Here is a 23,300-nt window from a genome sequence, read left to right as displayed (position 1 = left end):
GGGGCTAAAGGGGCTGATGGAGGGAGCTGAAACTTCGAGTTGCCAAGAGACAGCAAAGAAACCTTAAAGAGGTTGTAAACCTCCGAATTTTTTTTTTTTTTTAAACGAACACCTGAAAGAAAAACACATAATAAGCTAATATGCATTGCATACTAGCTCATTATGAAATACTTACCTAAGAACGAAGCCCCGCAGTCCCGAACGCTTACCTGTTCTGTCGCCCTTCTTCCGGGTTTGCGGCATCCGGCCATCAGATTGGCTGGAGGCGCAATGATGTACCTCCCGCGCATGCGCGCGAGAGCCGACGGTAACGGCACGGGGGTCTGAAGGAACTGCACGAGCGGCCGTTCCTTCAGAGCACATGCGCCAGTGATGTCACTGGCTGCATGCAAAGTAAATATCTCCTAAACGTTGCATGTTTAGGAGATATTTACAGGAACTATAGGTAAGCCTTAATATAGGCTTACCTATAGGTACAAGTTGCAGAGGAAGGTTTACTTCCTCTTTAAGGATTTAGAGAAGATCTGTAAAGAAGAGTGGACCAAAATACCCCCTGAGATGTGTGCAAACCTGGTCACCAACTACATAAAAAGGTCTTACCAACAAGGTTTTCTCTACCAAGTACTAATGCCCCATACACACGTGCAGATTATCTGCAGACTTTTGTCTGCAGACTTACCTTTTCTATGTAGTGCAAGGGCCTGCTGGATTGCATACAAATTGAAAGTGTTTAGGTTTGACCTCATATTATATGGTTTTGGTAAGTCTGCAGATAATCTGCACGTGTGTATGGGGCATAAGTCATGTTTTTCTTGGGGATCGAATACTTATTTTACTCACTGAACTGCAACTTCATTTATAGCATTTGTTTTATGGTTGTTTTCTGTATTTTTGGTTGATATTCCTTTTCTATCATTTAACATACATCTATGATAACTAGAGATCCTTCATTTCTTTGTAAATGGGCAAACTTACAATCTCTGCAGGGGATCAACTAATTATTTTCCCCACTGTATATATTTTTACATACTTTTTTTTTTTGTTTATTTGTTTATATGTTTTTTCACAGTGCTATTAATGATTTTAGCATTATATTGTTCAATTACTTTAGGATATTCTGTCAATCTCACTGATGGCTCTAAAATAGCTTGTATGTAACATGAAGGGTGAAATATATGTAAACTGTCACAATAAATGTATCTTATTTGCTACATTTTGGTTTGTTAAATATATACCATTTTTTTATTTTTAGATTTATTTGACAAGTGCAAAAAACAAACCAAACAAAAAAAAAAAACAGTTTAGCCCCAGAGGTGGAGAGCACAGAGTTCTTAGTTAGCATTGTTCCTTACTATCTCCTTGGACTGCACAACACCTCCTCCTGTTATGGGGAAGGGAAGGTGTTGCATAGACCAAAACGGTGTTATGTAGTCATAAACTCCATGTCCTAGGGTGATATCACGGTTCCAAATGGTGGTCTCTGTAGGATAGGAGGTGTATGAATGGCAGGATTACTAGACAAAAAGAAAGAAAACAAATGCAGCTATCACATCTAAGGACTGTTAGGCTGGGTTCACACTACTGCGATTCAGGAACCAGCGCAAATCCAGTGCGGGTTCCCACATCACATGTCTCTCGCAGGCCGTTCACACTGCCCCATGCAAACTACTGTGGTAATACAAAGTTAATGACACCCCCACATGGGTTCGCAGATCGCAGTGCAAACTGCCAAATAGTGTTGAAATCGGATCATACAGGTGTGAACACCCATGTGATCCGACTCCAGTGTGGACCAAAAAAAGGGTCCTGCACCATTTTTGTCCAAATGTGAAGCAAATTCAGCCATACAGTTTGTATGGCTGAATTTGCATCCCACAGACATTGCATGTGATCTGCACAGCAATGCGGTGTGACTCACATGCGATGTCTAACATCACAGTAGTGTGAACCCAGCCTTAAGCTGCAATGCCACATTTTTTCCTGGGTTTAGGTACATTTTAAGGCATCATGCACCCTGGGCCCTGCTCCTCTGAACACCTTTGCTGCTGGCAGGAAAAAAGCAGATGAAATAAAAATGTGACTAACGCTGTGTTTTGCACACTCATGTAGACAGGTTTAGGTGCATCAAGCATTTTGGCATTCTTTCCACTGACCAGAATATTTTTATGGCTGTTGGAATGAATGAATGCTCAAGCGCTTTATTGTGCCCAGTGTTTAGGCACCTTTCCTTTTCAGCTTGTAAGCGCTTCTCTTTGAACATGTCTGTAAATCTTGTAAATGCCTATGTATGCATGACCATATAGGCCAGTGATGGCGAACCTTGGCATCCCAGATGTGTTGGAACTGCATTTCCCATGATGCTCAACAACACTGCAGAGTGCATGGGCATCATGGGAAATGTAGTTCCAAAACATCTGGGGTACCAAGGTTCGCCATCACAGATATAGGCTATCACAGAGGTGTGTTTAGAGGCTGACAAACGCCCCCCCCCCCCCATAAAAGCTGTGGTTTTTTTTTGCATCCTATATGCATAAGGCTTAAAGCAGACTTGTGGGTAGCCAAGTGTCTGGGACACTTAAAGTGGTTGTAAAATCAAAAAAATTCTACTGCCAGCCCCTCTGTTTTATCAAGCCATCCTAAAAAGTGTAAAGGTTTGTATAAAACAATGCCTCTAATTACCTTATCTCAGATCATTTCTGGCTGGTCATGTGACCTCCAGCCGCTCTCCTTTCCTGATCTTATGGCTACAGCTGGAGGGGCTGAGATAACCCCGATGTCACCTGAGGAGGTCACGTTACCACTGTGCTGTCAACTCAGCCCCTCCCGCTGTAGCCCTTAGGTCGGAGAAAGAGAAATGCCAGATGTCACGTGATTGGCCAGAAAAGATCTGAGAGAAGGTATTTAGAGGCATTGTTTTATACAAACATTTACACTGTGTAGGATGGTTTGATAGAACAGAGGGGCTGGCAGTGATCTTTATTTAACTTTACTGCCAGCTACCAATAAAGGCAGGAGGGGAGGGGCGCTTCACACACACAGGAGCTTACAGGCAGGGAGGGAGGGGGAGAGAAGAGAGCAGCGGGATGATGGAGAAAGGTAACCTGACTACGGTAATCATAGATCAGCAGCCGTGATTACCATAGTCAGCACATAAAGGGGGATACAGGAACAGGCAGGATCAACCAGGTATTTTACAGTATGAGGACAGATTAGACTGCACAAGGACTGTGCTGTTTACACTGCTATAAAAGGGAACATAATCTCTTTTTTTTTCCTTTTTGGATTACAACATCTTTAAGTTTTTTTTGTAAGCATCTGGCTTGCCTAGAACAGTGGTTCTCAATTCCGGTCCTCGGGACCCACTAACAGGCCAGATTTTAAGTATTACCTTGGGGGATGCAGACTAGAATACCACAATCACTGAGCAGCAAATGAGATCACCTGTGATGTAATTTAGTTATCTTGCAAACCTGGCCTGTTGGTGGGTCCCGAGGACCGGAGTTGAGAACCACTGGCCTAGAAAACTAGGCATTGTATAACAGGGAAAATTGTAGTCACAATCGGAATACGAGGAGAAGAAGAAACAGTGTATTAGAAAGCTATTTGCAGAGATCAGATCCCTGTAATGCAGCATTGCTGATGAAGTGTGGAGACTGGCATTGCTGACCACTTCTTATGAAAATGCCAGCTGCCATGCCAAATCAATGGTTTCATGAGCATACCAATGTGAGTTTTGACTTTTTAGATCTAAATATTTGTTCCACATCATTGACTCACAAATTGTTAAAGCCAGATCAACAGTGGCAACCGATTTCTTTCAGTACAGGTTTCCTTTCATCCTCAATTTTGGCTTGAACATAACTACTTATGTGGAGCATGTGATACTATGTTGTACCCATCATCTTTTTAACAAAGATAACCTAGTCTGACAACTGGTTGAGTGCTCGCACATAAATATAAAACAGTTAAGGCAAAACGCTAAGCAGATAAGACACAAAGGATTACAGCTCTGTATTGATCATTAGTACATCATTACTTTTTTTTTTTAATGTAAGCAACTTTTAACAAAGAAAATAAATGCTCTTGCGCTTGAGGGGTTATGCGACTTGGGTAGCTGGAGACCGACCTTAGCTGGTATTATCGTCGTCCTGCTGTACTGCAACTCCTAAAGGGTCAGGAAAACCTCAAAGGAAACTGAAAAGAAAAAATGCAGAGGGCGCACCAGCCTAGCGAATTACCTTTAAAACTAATCCTTTTCAATTTGATTTTTCCGATACAGGGATGGAGACGCTGGGCATACCTGCCGGTGTCTCATTTAAAGTCCCACATAGCCCACATTGTCTATGTAACCAGGAATGGAGGCACCTCGCCTAAAGGCTGGTTCTTCATTTAAAGTCCCACCGTGCGATTTCCGTGCGTTTTTGGTGGATGCAGTCTAATTTGACCCCAGTTTTTTCATATACAGGGATGGAGACCATAGCATGACCTGCTTGTCTCATGTAAAGTCCCAAATATTTTATGAAATTAGGGATGGAGGCACTGAGCTATACAGGCAAATTGCCTCATATAAAGTCCCAATCTGTGTTTTACACTGCATCCGCCAAGGGATTGGAGGTGTATGCTTCTCAGCTGGTCGTTTTCAGTTTGTACCATCTTAAGAACATTGCTATTAGAGCATTGAGATACTATACCAGTCTTGGATGGAAGTGGGTTGGGGGAAGTTTGGGATGCTGCCTGCCAACCGCCTCCTATCCACCCATTAGCAGCCATGTGCTCCCAGAGTGGAGACACTCAAATTTAAAAGTGTTAGGACTGCAGATAAAACAGGGTGCCGTGTCGTTGTTCTGCAGCTTACACATGCGTTTGCAAATGCGTGTCAACTAAACCCCTGTTCTTTATTTATATCGAGACAGGTCTACTTGGTTGGTGGCAGACTGGAGGGTGAGTACATCAGACTGGGGGCTGGCTGGCTTCCATGCATCTCTTTTAATCCTTTTCAATTTGATTTTTAAAACTATTTATTGTTTAAAAACGTATGTACATCATACTCACAAAAATAAATTTAAACAATAAATAATTTTAAAGGTAATGCACTAGGCTGGTGCGCCCTCTGCGTTTTTTCTTTTAAGTTCCTTTTAAATTATTATCTGGAATCTTTAATCTGAACCTTCGTCCATAAATACCTAAAAATCTATAGTGCAATGTTTTCAATATACTCAATGGTATTCACGCAGAATCCTAAACCAATGAAACCCCCACCCAATTGATGCACCATTTTCTACTTAGCCCACGTTCACATTGGTCTGATTTGACAAGTCAAATCGCATGTCAAATTGGAGCCAATTTCTGCCAATTGCATTGTCCGAATTGGTGCGATGTCAAATTTGTGGCTCCACACCGATTTCCAAAAGTAGTTTCTATTCTACTTTTGGCAACTTCGGAGGAGGGGGGGGGGGGGTTTCTATAGATATATGTGCAGGAACCTACACAGATGCCTGTGAAATGGCCCCCTGAAGTTGGACTGAAATGCCAGCTTGAAATTGTGCGAATTCAGCTGAACTCGCCCGATTTCAAAACAGCCTCAGTGTGAACACACTTTCTACTAATAGAGGCCTACTCTCCTTTCTTTCACCCACTACTTGCTGGACTGACTGCCTTTCATTAAACTTCTTATTAACCCTCATCCTTAAGCCAGCCATCGATGGATCGAAATTCGACCGGTTCAGCAGAAATGGCCAGGAATGTATGGCCCGGCTGGTTGTACTTAAGTCGATGCATCAGATTTTTTTCATGCATTCACATGTGCAATTATTGCCGCAAGCAGTGATCATTGTATTCTGATAGCTAGGAAACATTCCATTGTCAGAATACAAAAACTCTGCGGGAGGGAGCAATGTATGGCCTAACTTAGACCCTACACTGCTGCATCATAGTTCAAACATACAGTACATTCCACATGAATACATTTTGCTACTAAAATGAGTGTGTGCTGAAAATTGCCTCCAGCATTGCTCCTGTGTCTTCTTGTTGGAAGTTGCCATTTTTTTTTTTTTTTTAAGCCTAGAGTCTCTGAACAGCAGTAAATCATAAAGTGGAACTAAACCCATCGATTTAACTATTTAAAAAAAAAACAGTTACATTCCCGGAATACCAAGATTGCTAACTGTTACATTTGCTTGTGTTCTCAATAAAACTGTCAAACCATTAAATGGCTGGTGTCATAACTGATCACATGTGCAGCACCATGACAGTTGCAGGTCAAACAGAAGCAGCTTCCTTGGCTGTAAAGGATAAGAGGGTTTATTCCACTTGAAGGCTGCTAGCAGATTGGCCTCTACAAATCCGTCAGTGTCTAAAAAAGGAGAGCAACTGAGTATGTGCAGAGCAGGGTGAGACAGTGTATTACTGGACACAGTATAGATACTTATTGTTAAAGTTTTACATTTCTATACCTGCAAAAAGGGCCAACCTGAAGTGATCTAGCAGGACCTCATTTTCTGACTAAAGTTCCAATTTAAAAAAAGTGTGGAAACTTTTTGAAGAACCCTTGTCTTTTAGGTCAAATGTTGCAGCCAATGTTATTGTTAACTGTATTCTTGCATCAAAATAAAAATATATATAAAAAATAAATTACTATTAGCCTCCCAAAATTGCCTGTACAGGAACGCTCAGACTAGCGGAAGGAGAAGCAGCACAAGGAGCCAATCAGTGCAAGCAGCATGCTGATAGAAGTGGAGAGTGGAATGACAGAAACATGAGTTTATTAACTTGCTGCTCCTTTCAATGTCCAAAAAAAAGGTGGGAAACACTTAAAGTAGTTCTAAAACCTTATGCATTAAGGCAAAAAAACTTTCTGTACTGCCGGACCACCCCTCCCCCAGCTCTCCTTTCTACATATGAATGGCAGATCTCTCAGCTCCCTTCCCTCCTCATTGGGCAGATTAATAGCAGCAGGAGCTATTGGTTCCTGCTGCTGTCAATCAAATCCCATGACAAGGGAGTCGGGGTGGGGCTGAGCTGCTCTTTCTGTGTCAGTAGCCCGCATGGGTTCCCCCATAGAAAACAGCTTCCTATGGGTGCACTGGCTGAAGAGGAGACCAGAAGTGCCAGTGGTGGATTGCAGAAGAGGAGGATCTGAGATGCTCTGTGCAATATCATAGCACAGAGCAGGTAAGTATACCATGTTTATTATTTCAACTTAAAGTGATAAAAAGCTTTTTTTTATTAAAAAATCCACTGAAACGAAAATAAATTACTAACTAAAAAATTCCAAAACATAAAAGCAATTTATTAGGCACAATATGGGTACTGAAGTTAATACATTCCAAATAAATATTTAAAGCTGAAATCCAGGAACTGTCATTTTGTTTTTTAAATTTACATTAGTCCCACTTGGTTACATCTAATGTATCATATCTCACTTCTGGAGGGCCACTGGGATACAGAGGTTCACTGTATTAGCCTATGCTACATAAGGTTAGTGCTGTTCAAGCAATTTGGCATCTGTATACTGATCACAGAGGGATGGGGGGGGGCTCACTCTGCCCCTCTGCCATTCAGAGAATTTCTTGTATTTTATCAAGGTGGACCAATGTAAGGTTAAAGAATAATCGCTAGAGTTCAACTTTAGATGAAGTACAGCTGCAAAATGTAATATAAAAAAAAAATAAAAAAAACACACACAATAAAAAGCCTAGCAAAGCGTGAGTAAAGAAGATCATTCATGGGAAATGTAATCATGTGCTGCACAGTGATCGGACCCTCAAGAGATCTTTTGTTACATGGCATGCAAATCCACAATTTAGCACATGTAAGGAAATTTCCTTGGTACTCCCTATAGGAAGTGCAGTGTGGTTCAAGTTTTTTCTGCTCTATTAACAAAAAACAATAGAGGACCTACTGAATTTTGTCAACCTGTACATTCTGTATTAGTTGCTATGCTGGCCTTTAAAGCAGCAATTTTTTTTTTCTAAAAGTCAGTAACCAACCCCCTTGGCTTTAGCATTAAAATAATTGAATAGAGCAAAATTCCATAGATTAAGCTATAATATAGCTCCGCTCTGTACAGCATGCCCTCTGCCCATAAACACGAAGATCCAATGTTCCAGCCCAGGGCATACACTAGCCTGTAGACAGGTCATGGCTTTAGAAGATGTTGTCAGACCCTGTCTCTGTTTTGGCACAATTCCCAGGAGGCCTGTTAAATTTTACAGCGATTTGCTCTCCATAGATCATTGTTTGCTTATATCTTGAATTGCTGATAGTTTTGACTGAAGGCAAAGTCTGCTGATGGGTTTTTTTACTGCATTTCACTTAGTTTGAATTGTCCTGAAAAAATGGAATAGCAGTAATTTACAGCAAAAATCTGTTGTTGCTATACATTAAAGCAGTATTAAACCCAGAGATGTACAGTAATATATTGCAGCTAATCCAATCATTAGATGTGGTGGCTGCATTTGTTTTCTTTTATTTATTTTAGGCTTGTTTTCTTTTGTTTTCACCTGCTGATCTGGCCAGTAACACACCTCCTGTGTCAGAATGCCCCCACTCTGCATGAAGGAGAACAGAGACTGTTGGACAGCAGCAGGGGCGTAACTACAGGGGTTGCAATTGCAACCAGGCCCCATGCTCAAGGGGGCCTGTGCGGCTCGCCTGTAAACCTGGATAGGAGGGGTGGCGGGAGCAGCATGTAGAGAAATCACTGTCTACCTTTTTCCTCCTGTGGCTGCAGGAGGAAAATGGAGGAGATTGGTTCCTCTGTATGCTTTACCAGCTCCTTCCTTTTCTGAATGAACAGAGTCATAGTCAGTGACCTTGTAAAAAAATAAAATAAAATGATAAAAAATAATACAATTAAAATACCAAAAAATAAAAACTACTGACACCAGTGGGTGAACTTTCAGAATTTCAAAAAGGTCACATTTGCGACCAAGCCCTGGCATTCCACCACCATGGGGAGGTCCCATGATGGAAGGAAGGGGACCCACTGCAGAACTTGTGAAAGGGTCCCCCTGCAGGACCATAATAAAGGGCCCCCGCAACGAGAGTAAAGGGCCCCAGGATCAGTGGGAAGAGCCCCAGGCTTGAAGGGAAGGGCCCCGGCCAGGGGTCCGGGGGCCCTTTCATGGTTTTTTGCAGCGGGGGCCCTGAGGGTTCTAGTTACACCTCTGGACAGCAGCATTGTCAGTCAGAGGAGAGTGTGAGCATGTACTAGCAGAATACACTAACGAATTGAAGGCAGATTCCATCTAATGCTTTATAAACAATTACAGCAAACAATTTCTTCCTTTTGAGATAAAAGGGTTTACAGAAATCAAAGGTGATCATTGTAAGCACCCTTGTCAGAAGTGAATGCATCTGCAGAACAGCTTGCTCTGTTGAAAACAGACTTAAGCCCCGTACACACGTACCGATTGTCGGCCGTAAATATTCGACCGATCGGCCGATTGTAGGCTTGTTAGTATGATGCTTCCGACAGCCGACAGCGCATTTTCGGCCGAACAGAATCTGTCGTGCAAGCATTAAGATTTTTGTTGGCCAACACCAGAACGGCCGATTGTTCGCCAGTCAGTACAGAATTCGGCCGACAATCAGCAGATTTGCAAGACTGGGCATGCTCAGAGAAGAAAAAACACAGGGAAAGTTAACCATCACATGACATCACTTCTGCAGTCGGGGGACAAAATTCGTGTGCAGTCTTTTGCACTTTTCAGCGGACAGGACAGCCCTGGACAAAAGACGGCTGATCGGTCGGCCGACGACCGGTACGTGTGTACGAGGCATTACTGGCTGGATCAACAGGTGAAAATAAAACAAAGAAAGAAGCTATAACTGCATCACATATAAGAATTAGTAAGCTGCAATGTAATAATTGTTAGTTTTTGGATTTATTACCACTTTTCCATGCATTTTAGTTTGGGCTGTCAAAGCACTGCTGGCTTTAATATACTTGGACCTTTTTTTTTTTAGTGCAGTGCGGCACAACACAGATGCTTTACATTTGTGCATTGTGGTCTTCTAAAATTAATGTGCACAGTGATGTACTCTCTATGTGTGTTGAGGTGTTAATAAAAATGAATGCCTCTGCAATGCAAGGCATGGGGAGCAGTGCTTTTTTATGCATTCTTGTGCACTTGTTAAGGTTTTACTACATTTCTGGAATGCAATCACTTTTGCGCGTTGACGTTCTACATATATAGAGCAGCCTATTTGCTTTGTGCATGTTCATGAAAAACTATAGTGTGTGTGAATCCTGAAAAGGTACGAATGGGCACAGGCGTGTTCCGTATCCTAGTACCAACCCAACTGAGAAATCCAGCCAGAAAGCTCTGTACTCCGCCAAGAATAGGCATCATGTGTATATGCAGCTGGGGGCCGAAAATGCCTCACTGCCTATTATTGGAGGTGTGCAGTGACGGTTTCCTGCCAGAATTGCTCAGGTGGGTTGAGACTACAATCCGACCACGCCTGAGCCCATCCCTTTTGAAAGGTTTCCTGTTGCAATGATTTGAGTTCTGTAGTGGGTAACATTGATGCAAAACTGCAACAACAAAGTTTGTACCTTCTAAACCCTCAAATCTAAATTGTAAACCACGCTAAAGTCAAAAATACAGTGAGGGACAGAAGCGACTAACCATGTGATATAACTATAGTAGAACATACAAACCCGATTCCAAAAAAGTTGGTACACTGTACAAATTGTGAATAAAAACAGAATGCAATGATGTGGAAGTTTCAAATTTCAATATTTTATTCAGAATACAACATAGATGACATATCAAATGTTTAAACTGAGAAAATGTATCATTTTAAGGGACAAATAAGTTGATTTTAAATTTCATTGCATCAACACATCTCAAAAAAGTTGGGACACGGCCATGTTTACCCCTGTGTGGCATCCCCTCTTCTTTTTATAACAGTCTGCAAACATCTGAGGACTGAGGAGACAAGTTGTCCAAGATTAGGAATAGAAATGTTGTCCCATTCTTGTCTAATACAGGCTTCTAGTTGCTCAACTGTCTTAGGTCTTCTTTGTCGCATCTTCCTCTTTATGATGGGTCAAATGTTTTCTATGGGTGAAAGATCTGGACTGCAGACTGGCCATTTCAGTACCCAGATTCTTCTTCTATGCAGACATGATGTTGTAATTGATGCAGTATGTGGTCTGGCATTGTCATGTTGGAAAATGCAAGGTCTTCCCTGAAAGAGACGACGTCTGGATGGGAGCATATGTAGGCGTGTCCAAAGAGTGGTAATAAACAGCGCATACTCAGACTGGTCTGAGGTAGTAAGTGGGGTGCCCCAGGGCTCAGTCCTGGGACCAACCTTGTTCAATTTATTCATAAACAACATTGAGGTCGGGATCAGTAGTTCGATATCAGTTTTTGCAGATGACACAAAATTGGCCAGAGCAATAACTGCACAGCATGAAGCAGATATCCTACAGAATGACCTGGACAAAATTACAGAGTGGGCAACGACATGGCAAATGAGGTTTAACGTGGAGAAGTGTAAGGTTTTGCACTTGGGGACTAAAACATAAAAGCACAATACACGTTAGGAGGGGAACCCTTGGGGGAATCAAAAATGGAGAAGGATCTGGGAGTCTTGGTTGATGATAGATTAGGCAACAGCATGCAATGTCAAGCGGCAGCTGCCAAAGCCAGCAGAATATTAGCATGCATAAAGAAAGGGATGTATTCCAGAGATAAGACTATAATCCTTCCACTTTATAAAACTCTGGTCGGACCGCATCTGGAGTATTCTGTCCAGTTCTGGTCGCCAGTCCTCAGGAGGGATGTGTTGGAGCTGGAGAGAGTCCAGAGAAGGGCAACTAAACTAATTAGGGGATTGGAGGACCTTGACTATGAAGAGCGTCTACAATCGCTCGATTTATTCTCCCTGGAGAAGAGACGTCTGAGGGGGGACATGATAGCAATTTATAAATATCTTAATGGGGATCCCAGCTTAGAAAAAAAGCTGTTCATTCGAAGGGATTGCATGAGGACTCGAGGGCATACAATGCGATTAGAGGAGAAGCGTTTTAACCTCAGGCAACGCGGGGGGTTCTTTACTGTTAGGGCTACAAGATTGTGGAATTCTCTACCACAAGAGGTGGTTTCTGCGGGTAGTATGGTGGCTTTCAAAAGACTCTTAGACTTACATCTCAAGGATCAGAACATTCAGGGGTATGTGAGATGATTACAGCCACACACACCTACACAGGTTGAACTGGATGGACTATTGTCTTTATTCAACCTCACCTACTATGTAACTATGTAACTGTGTAACTATGTTCTAGAACTTGAATATACCTTTCAGCATTGATGGTGCCTTTCCAGATGTGTAAGCTGCCCATGCCACACGCACCCATGCAACCCCATACCATCAGAGATGCAGGCTTCTGAACTGAGCGCTGATAACAACTTGGGTTGTCCTTGTCCTCTTTAGTCCGGATGACATGGCGTCCCAGTTTTCCAAAAAGAACTTCAAATTTTGATGCGTCTGACCACAGAACAGTTTTCCACTTTGCCACAGTGTATTTTAAATGAGCCTTGGCCCAGAGATAACGCCTGCGCTTCTGGATCATGTTTAAATATGACTTCTTTTCTGGCCTATCGAGTTTTAGCCGGCAACGGTGAATGGCACTGTGGATTGTGTTTACCGACAATGTTTTCTGGAAGTATTCCTGAGCCCATGTTGTGATTTCCATTACAGTAGCATTCCTTTATGTGATGCAGTGCCGTCTAAGGGCCCGAAGATCACGGGGATCCAGTATGGTTTTCCGGCCCTGACCCTTACACACAGAGATTGTTCCAGAGTCTCTGAATCTTTGGATGATATTATGCACTGTAGATGATGATAACTTCAAACTCTTTGCAATTTTTCTCTGAGAAACTCCTTTCTGATATTGCTCCACTATTTTTTGCCGCAGCATTGGGTGAATTGGTGAGCCTCTGCCCATCTTGACCTCTGAGAGACACTGCAACTCTGAGAGGCTCTTTTTATACCCAATCATGTTGCCAATTGACCTAATAAGTTGCAAATTGGTCCTCCAGCTGTTCCTTATATGTACATTTAACTTTTCCAGCCTCTTATTGCTACCTGTCCCAACTTTTTTGGAATGTGTAGCTCTCATGAAATCCAAAATGAGCCAATATTTGGCATGAGATTTCAAAATGTCTCTATTTCAACATTTCATATGTTATCTATATTCTATTGTGAATAAAATATAAGTTCATGAGGTTTGTAAATTAGTCCATTTTGTGTCCCTACTTTTTTGGAATTGGGTTTGTATAATAAACAAAAAAAGTTGTGCTATTCTGTATATAAACCATCAAGTGTGAAATAAAAATTATATTGAAAACAGTGTAAGTCAATTCAGTGATCTTATACAGTAATGAACCACATAAGGGTAATGAGGTCCTTATAACATCCCATATAAATTGTGATTAGTTCTAGCAAAATGTCCTGGCAGTGAGTCCACATGATTCTGTGTATACAGATCTAGAAAGACGGTGCTTCAAAAATTTCAGTCACCAAAGAATCCTACTGTGACACCCACCACCTAATAATGGGGACGCTTACCGGATATAGTGGACCATCTATTTCTAGAGTGGTCAAACACACTTGCAAACAGACCTCTGCAAGGTAAAGCGATAGGGTCTTCTAATAAACACTAGAACACGCTGGAAAAGAGGAATTCCACCAATGGAATCAGACTCCCATTAAGATTTCCCAGCCAGCCATGATTGCTTGGGGTTGATACGTAGAAAGAGCTCCAGCAGTGTGATATTGCATAAACTAGTTTATTAAAAAGCCAAAAAACGACATGAGCCTTGATAAAATGTTAGTTTGTCAGCAAACAGATACACATACGCCCGCACTTCTAGGGTCAAGAAGGACGTGATGACTTCAGCACATAGCTCCGCCTGACATGTTTCGCCATAAGTGACCCTGTATTTAATATGTGAAATGAGGGTAAATATTGCGCTCAACAATGATATTCACAAAAAGTGCTTATGTGCATAAATAAATAGATAAAAGCTGGTATACAAAAAGTCCAACAATGCTTAAAAAACCATTAGTAGCTAAAAAAGACCACAACAATGGATAAAAGCACAAAACCAGCTTATATGCATACATAAATAAATAAAGTCCTTTAAGTGCTTAAAAATCAAGGTGATTAAATGGTTAATCGCAGCAATGTTTAAAAGCGTAGACTTGATAGAAGTGATGTGAAACCTTCACCTCCACACCTTCACCCAGTGCTCTTAATAAATACTCCTTACCAGAAGGATATGACCCCCTTGATTATAGGGGGTCACAATCAGCATTAGTATCCACAATAACTCCAGGCCATCCACATGACTGTCTTCTCGCCAATAAAGATGTGTGACCAGGTATTGATGGAGCTCCGATTTAAAGGACATCCAAATGCAATAAAAAGAAGACTCTCATAGTGCAGTATGCCAGTATAATCTACAATTTATTGATAAAATTGCACTTACTCCATATTGCACAAACAGTCCGCCTTCAATTACAATCACAATATCGGTTGGTTTGGTGAAAAGAATGCCGCTCCACGCCTGCGTTCCGCCAACCCGGAAGTCTACAGTCTCACGCTCCACGAGGGAAAGAAAGTAAGTGCAATTTTATCAATACATTGTTGATTATACTGGCATACTGCACTATGAGAGTCTTCTTTTTATTGCATTTGGATGTCCTTTAAATCGGAGCTCCATCAATACCTGGTCACACATCTTTATTGGCGAGAAGACAGTCATGTGGATGGCCTGGAGTTATTGTGGATACTAATGCTGATTGTGACCCCCTATAATCAAGGGGTCATATCCTTCTGGTAAGGAGTATTTATTAAGAGCACTGGGTGAAGGTGTGGAGGTGAAGGTTTCACATCACTTCTATCAAGTCTACGCTTTTAAACATTGCTGCGATTAACCATTTATTTTGATTGATTAAAATTGTTTTTTTGCTTGATTTTTAAGCACTTAAAGGACTTTATTTATTTATTTATTTATGCATATAAGCTGGTTTTGTGCTTTTATCCATTGTTGTGGTCTTTTTTAGCTACTAATGGTTCTTTAAGCATTGTTGGACTTTTTGTATACCAGCTTTCATCTATTTATTTATGCACATAAGCACTTTTTCATTGTTTTCATTGTTGAGCGCAATATTTACCCTCATTTCACATTTATCAAGTTATATACGTTTTGTTTGCTGCTTGCAGTGTGGAAGAGATTCCTACAAATTATATATTCACGTATATATTTATTTAAATTATTTAATATTCACGATTATTTAAAGGTATAGCACAGCACTAATTGGTGCAATTTGTGTAACCGATATCCGCTTGCGCAGTTATTTTTGGTATATCACCATTTTTTCCTGTATTTAATATGTCAGCATAAGGTTATGGTCCAGCTGCACATCCTTGCATACCCTTTGCTTGGAAAAAGTTTGCTTTGTATGCAAATTATGTTTTGGAAAAAAAAGGCAGATGAATCTTTGAGGGGGTAATGCTTGCAGCAGTCAGTATTCAGTATTACTTTGCTACCAAATAAGGCTGATCATACACACGCACATAGGTTTCTTTCATTATTTTGGTTGTTGTACTCTGAAAGCCAGCACCCACAGCTGCCAGAATACCTGAACAGTGATGACAGCTCATTGAGAAAGCAGAAAATTTGATCCATATATAGCCAGCATAAAATATGACATGAGTCAAGTTTGGTATAACAATGAAACTTCATTATTAGCAAAGAAGGAACAAAGGTTTGCAAAATCTTGACATTTTTACCCAGTGCACTAGGCCATATGCAACTTTTACTCTGATAAATTTAACTCTTTAATAGGCAAAATCATATCAATTAAGGTGGACCTTCAAAAAAAAAAAAAAGAAAGTACTGCTCATTCCCTCCCCCCCTTCCTCCTTTTAACAAATGTTCGCCTAGGTGAGAGTTACATCAGCTTGGCCTGGCAATGCTGACTGCAACCTCCTGGGACACATATTCAAGGAGGCTGTAGAACTAGTCCCACAGCATGGTCATAGTCATAGTCCATGGGCTGATGAGTGTATTTCTTAAATGTTGGCAGTAACAGCAGTTGTAGCTGCTGACTGATTTATTTTTTTTCGTTTTTAAAAAAACAAGTTCTTCAAAGTAAATCAAAAGCCAAATAGTTGAAACTCCTGAAAGGTTTTTTTTTATCATTACTTTTTGACCCATTGGGAAGATTTTCTTTACTTCTTGTCCAGCAAAACACAAGTAGTAAAATAAAATCTCTCAAAAGCAAGAGGAATGACTCTTAGTTAGACAGTTGCCACAGGAACAGGTGTCCCTTTCGGAAGATTTCTCCTCTATCCCTGCTCTGATGACAGCTCAAAAATGTAGATTTTCCCTAACTCCCATTATAAGGGATAGTGGTCATCATGTCAAAAATGGAGACTGAATCTCTCTAAACCTGAATTAGCACCTGAGCTGACACATATAACCAGTGATTTTGAAGTGAGTTTGTACTGGGTTTTAAAGCATTATTCAAGCTTTGTGCAAATGTTTTTGCATCTTTATCAAGTTTCAGGCACTTGTTTACATAGCAAGGCAAGGAATAGAGTACAGAAAGTGCCGGGTCACACTTATGCGATGCGGGAAGGCTGCGAATTCGCAGCCTGTTCCCGCATCGCAAACGCACCCTTGGCAGTTCACACTGCCATATGCGATACGCTGGGGGTGTCAATGAAATGTTAACGACACCCCCAGTTTGATCGCATATCGCAGTGCGATCTTTACTGTTCGCACAGGATCGGATCGCACAAAGGTGAACCACTGTGCGATCCGATCCTTATGCGGCTGAAAAAAAGGGTCATGTGCGACTTTTGTGCGGGTGCAGTGCGAATTTAGCCATACAAAGTGTATGGCTGAATTCGCACCTCACAGCCGATCGCATATAATGAAGGAGCAGTGCGCTCCGATATTACATGCGATCGCCGCAGCCGCAAGAGTGTGAACCGGCACTAATAGAGGAAGAGAGTTTTTCAGGTAATAATAATAATACATTTTATTTATAGGCGCCTTTCAGAACACCCAAGGTTACCTTACAAGGATGACAACAAAAAAAGTAAATAAATAAAATAAAATACATTACATAGCCTTTAAATTACAAAGACAAATCAATGAAGTCAGGCAGAGTATGCTAGTTTAAAAAAATGGGCTTAGAGAGGCGATTTGAAGATGGGTAGGAAATCAATGTTGAGGATGTCAGGTGGCAGGGTGTTCCAAAGTCGGGGGGAAGAGCAGCTACAGGCGTGCAAATAACATGTGCAAAAAAATGAGTGACATGCATTTTTGCTGTGTTTCTAAAGTATTTTACAGGATTTTTTGCCTTTTTATCAAGTTTCAGGCACTTGTTTACTTGGCTGGTAAAGGGGAAGAGTGCAGTTCTAGAGCTGGAGAGTTTTTCCAGGTGTGCAAAAACATGATTGGCATGCATTTACAGGCACTCAGTTAAAAGCGTCTATAGAGCAAAAAATGCTTGATAACACTAAACAGCGCACATACTTGAGTTTTGACATCAAGCAACAAGTGAATGAGTCTTTAAATGTGAACATGAACAATTACAAAAAATAGGATCCTGCATTTTGAGTGTGGGGATAAGCTCAGGTGTACTCGGATCTTAGTCCAAACCCAGCTGAGCTTTTCCACCAGGAAGCAGTCACTACACTAATCCAATCATAATTGGCTGAGGCATTCCCTGTCCTGCACCCACTTGTATACAAAGGACTTGGAATGACATGGCCACTTTTGATTGGCTTTGTGTAGTGGCAGCTGGTAGGATTGCTCAGGTGGGTTAGGACTATTATACAAACACACACGAGACCATCTCTAGTTGGGTGTAGTCAGGTGTAGAGGAGCCCACCACAAACACTCAGAAGTTATTAAGGAGTCACAGACAGCAATAAAAACTTGAAATGGGTTCTAATCCCCTCACAACTTTATCTAAACTAAATTTAAAAAAAAGGTAAAATGTTTTAGCTTTAGGTACACTTTGAAAACTGTCAGTCCGATCCCATTATCTGGCCAAAAATAACTCTGGTAGTAAGATTACACCTGTCTGACCAAGCAAAGGTTATGCACCATCCCGGTCTCCATGCCGGGACTATTTCATCTAACTCCCAACATCAAAACTTGCTTGTTTCTTTCAAGTTTCTGCTGTGGACTAGTAAAGGCAATGTGAATATACATTTGCCCCTCCTCTACGGCCAACTGATTTTTACAGGTCATTCCTATATTTCAAGTATTACTTTCTGTTCCTTGATTTCACAAGTCACTTGAAAACACATCATTCTTTTTTAAGATATCAAGTATTTATAGCATAGATCCGGTATGGTGTATGTAGTATGTTATGTGACTTGAGACAGATTGCTCACACTTATGTTTCCCTGTCCTCTATGAATCATGTCAGTGCAGAGCAGGCTGAATGACCCAACACATTGCTCTGTGAGTAAGGCACGGAGTCTCTGGCTGTATCTCAGGAGACTTTACTAGGATCAGATGGGATGGAGAAAAATCTTCCGGATCCCATGCCATCTCATAATGCTCTGATTAGCTTAGTCTTGGTGATCATCTCTCACTGTGCACTCTGCCAACCTCCTTAACCTTTTCAACATTCGCAAGAGCATGTTTGGCAGCCTAAACTTTAAACCATGTGAGTTTCCTCTTTAGTATATACTTAGATTGTTAATTGAACCCGACAAGAATGCAGCACATGTTGTATCAAAGAAACAATTTCCTGAGTCTGTTCTAAGCAGAAACTACGATAAATTGTAGAATAAAAATCTATTTAAAAATTGACGATCCTTGCCTGCGAGTTTCAAAGTGATCAGCAATACACCAATGAGTTAAATGAAAACTGAACAGCAAAAGTGTTGGCTGTCGTAGCACATCAATAAATAGCGATTAGCACGTGAAGAGGATGGAAAATAGCCAAACATTTGGAAAATGTGACAGCGAGGAGGGACCCATTGGAAAGAAATGATCAACTGGATTTTCTCTTGGGACACGATCAAAGCAACAGAAAACCATTAGCATTGTCTTTAATCCTTAAAAATTCAAGGGCTATCTTTCACGAGGCTAAATATGAAGTAAGAGTAATATCAGCACGCTAGGAAGAGTTCTATCCGCAGCCAATAACAAGTCGATAAGATTATGTACCCTTTCCCAAAAATTATCAATGCACAACTGATCTGTCTTTAAACGCCTGCAGTGATTCAAACAGCATCGTAGTGTCAGGAAAGGTGAATCCATAATATGTGAACAGTTGAGAGAACAGGCGTGACTGCACGCAATCATCTGTGAAAGATGACTGTTTTCAAATAATCCCGTTATTTGGGGATTTATTTAGTGCTGCTAGAATGATCTGATGTCACCCCATGCTATGCACTTCCTATGCCTGACCTGCCACTAATCATTTCTCTACCTAAGTGCATCTGATGGGGACATGCAAGTGACATCAAGATAAATTAAAAAAATGACAGCAAAGTCTTTTTATTTCTTTTTCTTTTTGTTGTTATCAGCTAGCGGTACCACTGTGCTCTGTTAACACTTTAACAGTCTGTGTCTAATAGGCATCACAAATCATTTCTTTCTACAAAATGAATTGCTCTACAGCACTCTCTCCCCAATTAAAAGCCCCGGCTCTGAACTCAATCTAGGCCTCCCTAATCAGCCAACACACAAACTTTAATTAGTGTCAGGAATACGCCACTCGCCTGCATGGAAAGAGTTCTTTTCATCCCTAATGTCATCACTTTACTAATGTAAACTTGATTTTTTTTTTTAAGCTTATAATGTTTGTCAGAACAGCAATGCTGAAGGCTGAACTTTCAAAGAGGCATAAAAAAATCATAAAAAAAAAAAAAAGAACAAACAGCTCTGTAAGCACGACAAGCCCTGTCTGCCGGTGTTATCTTACCTTTAATCTGTTTGAATAAAATCCCACAGTCAAAATGATACAAAGCTGCAAGTGCTGAACTTACTGGATTCAGCCTCCCAAAGAGTGGGAGAGGGTAGAATCAGCTCTGTCCTTATTAGTCTCCCAGTGTGATCCTCCCACTCAGTCATCAGACAGGACGGCCACCAACACAGATAACCAGCACATTGCTCTCGGGGAACAAAATCTCAGCAATCTCCCTTTTTAGTAGCAGCTGGATACATTTAAGATCCCTCCAAGTGGCAATGTTGTGCAGGCCTTCCCTAGCACACAGCACAAGGCATTGCTACATTCCGTCTATCACTAGCATAGGGATTTACAGTAAGCAGGCGATGTTTTATTCATTCACAGGCTGTACCCATGTGTGTGTGCCATTAACTTTACACAGCGCTCAGGGGACTCGTGGCATTTATTACATTCCCATTTAGGCTTCGCTCACACAGGCATATGCTTATTCTCTGTATGGAATGCAAGGTCCTACGTAAAATACGCGCGTAAAGTTCTTGCATTTAGGGCTAATTCACACAAAGTGCAGTGACATGCGTTCTACTGCATTGTAAAATAGCTGTCATAGCAAGGACATGCAGAAAACTATTGTTTCCTGTGTGTCTCATTTACACTGCAATGCAGCCCACAGCTGCGCTAAGACGCAGACATGCTGAATTTTATCGCAGCGCACTGTACAGAATTGCACAGCACTGTGCAACAGCACATCATGCAGCTGTACAGCGACATGAATGAAGTGTACATTTGTAAACTTCAAGTAAAGTTTGTACAAATATGAGGAAAAAAAGGGGCGCTGTGCGTGATGCTCTGATTCGCACACCACACTGCTCCCTACCGCGGTCAGGAACGGACAGCTGACGGAGAGGTGAAGCATTAAGGTAGCTGTCTTGTTCTGTGTAAATACAGCCTAATGCCCCGTACACACGTGCAGATCGTCGGCCGAACGATCGGCCGTCTTTTGTCCCCGGGCTGTCGTGTCTGTTGAAAAGTGCAAAAAGTGCACAAGAATTTTGTCCGCTGACTACAGCCGACTGCAGAAGTGATGTCATGTGATGGTTAACTTTCCCTGTGTTTTTTCTTTTCTGAGCATGCCCAGTCTTGCAAATCTGCTGTCTGTCGGCCGAAATCTGTACTGACTGGCGAACAATCGGCCGCTCTGGTGTCGGCATACAAAAAATTTAATGCCTGCACGACAGATTCTTTTCGGCTGAAAGTGCGCTGTCGGCTGTCGGAAGCATCATACTAACAAGCCGAAAATCGGCCGATTGGTCGTCGGCCGAATCTTTTCCGCCGACAATCTGCACGTGTGTACGGGCCTTTAGGCGTTTTTACAGCTGCTGTTTTAGGCATTTTTTTCTACAGCCCGTAAAGTCCCCAGCATGCTGTCATATGTGTCCATGCACACATAGGCTTTTATCAGCGTTTTTTGGCAGGGGCATTTTCAGGCTGGAAAAAAAAACCCAGAACTACTGCGTTTGAAGGGGAGTTTATTAGCTGTAAAAACGATCTAATGGGCCATACAATTGTCTTTAGATTTTTTCCTTTAGATTTACCAAAACAATATAATATGAGGTCAAATCTAAACACTTTCAATTTGTATGCAATTAGGCAGGCCCATCTAAGGCCCCTTTCACACATACGGTCCGTTTGTCCGTTTTTCATCCATCCGTTGACGGATGAAAAACAGACATCAATGCATCTCTATGTAAAAACAGATGAAAACGGATGATCATCCTTTAACATCCGTTTTCATCCGCTTCCGTCAATGTCCGTTTTTTGGAACGGTCAAAAAAACGGATCGGACGAAAAACTGATGTAAACGGACAAACGGTCAGTTTTTCATCCATTTTTGCATTGGTAGTGGATGTAAAAAAAAACGGATGGAAAATGGATAAAAAACGGATGAAAAATGGATAAAAAACGGATGAAAACGGACGAATAACGGATAAAAAACGGATGAAAAATGGGTGAAAAACTGATACATTTTGACGTGACTGAACTGATGAACTGAACGGACCGTATGTGTGAAAGGGGCCTTAACCACTTCCCGCCCACCCTATAGCAGATTGACGGCGGGAATGTGGTTGTATTATCCTGACCGGACGTCATATGATGGCGGCAGGATAATACAGCTCTGCGCGCCCCCCGGGGGCGCGCAGAGCGACGATCGGTGATGCGAGGTGTCAGCCTGACACCCTGCATCTCCGATCTAGGTAAAGAGCCTACTGACGTAGCTCTTTACCATGTGACCAGCCGTGTCCAATCACGGCTGGCCACATAGTAAACAGGAAGAGCCGTTGATCGGCTTTCCTTAGTTCGTGCCTGACAGGCACGAGTAAAGGAGCGCCGATCAGCGGCTCCCCTGACAGGGGGGGGGGGGTCGGCACTGGTAATCAGATCATTGATTACCAGTGCAGACCCGGGGGGGGGGGTGCCACTAGAACCACCAGGGATGCCCACCCATGACCCTAGGGATGCCCACCTATGACCCTAGGGATGCCCACTATGGCCATCAGGGATGGCAATCAGGGCTCAGGGAGCCCCCCATTGCTCTCCCCATCAGTGCTGCGCGCCAGTGCCCTCCCTATCAGTGCTGCCCACCAGTGCCTATCATTGCCATCTTTCAGTGTCGCCCACCAGTGCCCATTATTGCCCACCAGTGCCGCCTATCAGTGCCTATTAGTGCCCATCAGTGCTGCCCGTCAGTGCCGATCAGTGCCGCCTATCAGTGCCCATTAGTGCCCATCAGTGCCACCTATCAGTGCCCGTCAGTGCCACCTATCAGTGCTCATCAATGCCGCCTATCAGTGCCCAGCAGTGCCGCCTATCAGTGCCCACCAATGCTGCATATCTGCCTATCAGTGCCACATATCATTGCCGCCTATCAGTGCCACCCCATCAGTGCCACCCCATCAGTGCCTCCTCATCAGTGCCTGTCAGTGCAGTCTTATCAGTGCTCATCAGGGCAGGAAAAAACTTATTTATTTACAAAATTGTATAACATAAACAAAAAAAAGTTTTTTTTTTTCAAACTTTTCAGTCTTTTTTTATTTGTTTAGCAAAAAAAGGAATAAAACCCAGAGGTGATCAAATACCACCAAAAGAAAGCGCTATTTGTGGGGGGAAAATGACATAAATTTGGTGTAGGTACAGTGTTGCATGACCGCGCAATTGTCATTCAAAATGCAACAGCGCTAAAAGGGGAAAATTGGCCTGGGCAGGAAGAGGGTGAAAGTGCCCTGTATTGAAGTGGTTAAGGAAATCTAACAACAAAAGTTGTATAGTGTGTA

At 42.0% G+C, this 23,300-nt stretch overlaps 1 protein-coding gene across 1 annotated transcript in view; it reads right to left on the bottom strand.

Moving 5' to 3' along the window:
* The window catches only part of COL19A1 (collagen type XIX alpha 1 chain), a 1,241,599-nt gene extending 1,221,394 nt beyond the window's left edge, over positions 1 to 20,205 (bottom strand). The window contains exon 1 of the mRNA XM_082249430.1: positions 19,987 to 20,205. The gene's annotated coding sequence lies outside the window, so the exon portion shown is untranslated. The remainder of the gene's footprint in view (positions 1 to 19,986) is intronic.
* Between the last annotated feature and the right edge of the window lie 3,095 nt (positions 20,206 to 23,300).

Source organism: Pelophylax lessonae (genome assembly GCF_965119305.1).
Source record: "Pelophylax lessonae genome assembly, chromosome: 3".
NCBI classification, from domain to species: domain Eukaryota; kingdom Metazoa; phylum Chordata; class Amphibia; order Anura; family Ranidae; genus Pelophylax; species Pelophylax lessonae.
This window is presented reverse-complemented; position numbering and strand designations above follow the sequence as displayed.